Below are 3,722 nucleotides of genomic sequence, written 5' to 3' on the forward strand. Positions count from 1 at the left end.
TGAGCTTACATGTAATAAAATATGAAATACCAGCTTAAAAGAACCCTTCAATGGTGTTTTGCTAGAGAAGATGAAGAAAAATGAAGAAAACTCTAAATTTTATCTAATATATCATATTTTACAATTTAATTTTTACCCTTTTCCAATTTTGCCCCTTGTTCACCCTTGATTTTTATTTTTCCTGCACACTCATGCCGTCCAGCCCAATAATATGTGTTTAATTACCTATTTAGTCCTCCTTTAATTATTACTAGAGTTATTTAATCATTTTCACAATTTTACACTTAATTTAATTTAGTCCTTTTTACCCAATTGACTACTGAAACCTTAAAATTTCTTAACGAAACTTTAATACTAACTTACTAACACTCCATAAATATTTATAAAAATATTTATGGCTCATTTTATGAATTCAAGGTCTCGATACCTCGTTTTTATCTTATTTAATCTACAAATTTCTTTTAATTCATAATTTCACTAATTCGAAATCATTTCTAAAACCACACTTAACTTTTACTTACTAATATCTAAACTTACATGTTGGATTTAGTGATCTCAAATCACTATTTCGATATCACTGAAATTTTGGGACGTTATAGAGGCAATAGCGAAACATATTTGAACAACAATGGTACTAGAGAGAGAAATTATTTCAATTGATGATGGGATAATATAATATTATGATACTAATTTTTTCAAAATTTGTTGTAAGTTGTTTACACTATATGAAGCAAGTAATCTTAAATCCGCTTTTATTTGTTTATGATTTGTTTGGTGCAGATAAAAAACATTTTGTGGATTTGTTTTGAAAATAAATTTAAATTTAAACAATTATTTTTAATCATTATTATTAAATATGATCATTAATTTAGTGCAAATATCGTTTGTATTTACTTTCTTATATAGTTTCAAATTTGTATATTTTTAACCTCCCCAACTTGACTAGTGTTAAGGCTAAATTCGAGAGATTACATTGGCCACCGAAATTACCCATTAAGATTATCGATGTTATGAAACAGTCATTTTAAAAATTTTGTTTATTTTTGAAGAAAAACTTAGCACGTTATCTTCTTGTTACTAAAAGTTACAATTTTATTTCCAAAACAATTGATTTTAGGGTTTCTTTAGCAAACATTGATTTCTAGTTATATGTACATTATTTCAAAAACTATTCACTCAATAATACATCTGAAAAATGATATTGAACATAGTTATTAATGAAAACCAGATTTCATGCAATTTAAAACAAGTTTAATGCTAAAATCAAAGTAAAAGTCATGCATGCCAAATAAACTCTAAAACCTATGTCCCATGCCACAGTTCAAATAAAACAATATAGCCTCTGAATAACAAAAATTGTAAATAATGAATCTAAAATATTTTAAATGAAAAAAAAACACAATCAAAGTCGAGCCTCCGGTTGTTGTGTCCGCGTCCTAACTTGGTGGGCTATCTGTAAAGATGAAAATTAAAAAGGTGAGCTTAAGAAGCTCTGTGTGTGTTTATTCACAAGAAAATCAATGTGAAACAATAAGCATAGCATACAAAATAACAAATCTTAGAATAATCACATTCGTATAGCAATTCACAATTCATAGTATTAGTTTTTCATATTAACACATCACTATAATATTTTAAAATTTATAGTTTTGTATGCACATGCTTATGAATGGCAATGCAATTTCAGTTTATCAGAAAAGGTCTTACCCAACTCCGCTACACACCACACTATGAGCTCCCCCAGAACTCATCCAACCTTATACACCGGATTATGGATAAACCACCATTGATCGTAGATAAACTGCCACTTTGTTTGTAAAAATTTTGGGTAAACCAATAGAATTTGTAGATAAATCCATTTCCGGATAAATTGCCACTTAGTTTGTGGGTGAATCACATATTTGCAGATAAAAATTGCCATTACGTTTGTGGACAAGCCACCATTGTTTGCAAATTATTAAACTACCACTCTTCCATTGTACATACCGTCCCACCCCATACAATCCAATATGACATGCTTTGTAATAGAACAATTCAACACTAGCAGTACTCATGCTTAACATGTATTCAATTCAACACTAGCAGTAAACATGCTTAACATGTATTCAATTCAATACTAGCAATAAACATGTTCTATCATACTTAGTAGGGTTGAGTCATTATTAAAAACTGCACCTAATTGAGCCTTTAATCCTCTAAAAAAAATTAATTGGCTCCTTCCGTTAACAGAAACCAATATTGACTGGTTTGATTATTAACGGTTGATGACGTGGTAGACAAAATTGACCAGAACACTCCACCTGGTCGTACCATGGTATGATGTTGATGTGGAAAAAAATCTATTTACACATTGGAAGGTCAATTATTAAAAGCAACACTTTCTAACATAATAGACACATCCTCGAATGGAAAATGGAATGTAAACATTTTTGGCCTTCATCTTTTCAACAAGGAGGCGACCAACTTTGGAATGATATTGAAGTATGCCATCGATGATGTAACATCCCTTATCCATCCCCACAATTGACATGGATAAGTGATGTCATATTGACACTTTAATCACTTTACACAATTTCTTTCTTTAAAACATCATTTTTCCACTCGTTATAAACCCTTTTAATCAATTTTTAACATTTAAGAAGCTTTGAATACATTTTTAAAATCATTTTGAATCATTATCAGGTTATTTGGATATGTCTAATACAAAAACAGGGTTTTGGGGGCGAAAAACTATCAGGATCTAATGCCCTTAGTATAGTTACTTTGTCATATATTCTGTTAATTTTTTGAATAGATTGGTTTAATAAAATTTCATCATTCATATTATTATCTTTTGTATTTTTCCTCAATGATTTTTTCAGACAAATCAAAATATACAAGAAAGTATTGGTTCATTGATTATCTAACATTTAACTAATATTAAGTTACATTATGCGATTTAATCATGATGCAAGAATACATCTTATATTAATAGGTAATCTAAATCAACCATATTTTGAAGAATCAAAATTGAGAAAATTGATTCAAGAGACTAATATGTTATCTATCAAGCCCAACTGGGGGGATACATTGTCTTAGGTGCCAAAACGGATGATTCCTAGAAGATAGAGACATAAAGTGTGATTGTTTGGACTGACAATACATCTAATAGGACCCAAATTGAATCTATCCTAGATCCATTTATGGGTTTATTCAATTGTGATGTTCATAGTATGATTTACCTCAATCTTGAGTGAGTAACTAACTATGCGTATGTAACTCATATACTTTAATATGTTGAAAATCTAAGCTCAATTGATTATAGAGTCAAAAGATGATATGTTGGATATATGACTTATGGTGTAACTTCACTTTAAAAAAAATCATAGCCTAATAAAAAGTAAATGATATTATCTCATTGACATTGCATGGTTGATGGAAAGGTAACGTGACCACAGGTTGTTTGTTTAAGACAAATTATTTAATAACTATTTATTAGTAATTGACTTTTTCATGAAAGAAAATGTAATGGTTACCATAAGATAAAATAGGATCATATTGGGTGAATAGATTTAACCCAAAAGGATTAACAATATCCTATGTGGGTAGCACACTTATGACACAATCATTGGATAAACAAAAATTAAGTTGCTTTCATAATTGTGTATAGTAGTGGAGAGTTCAGTCATGGTACTTTTAGTAGATTGACTTCTTGACTAAATAATATTGTTATTAATAGACAA

Source organism: Gossypium hirsutum, chromosome A07 (assembly GCF_007990345.1).
Source record: "Gossypium hirsutum isolate 1008001.06 chromosome A07, Gossypium_hirsutum_v2.1, whole genome shotgun sequence".
In the NCBI taxonomy this organism is placed as follows: Eukaryota; Viridiplantae; Streptophyta; class Magnoliopsida; order Malvales; family Malvaceae; genus Gossypium; species Gossypium hirsutum.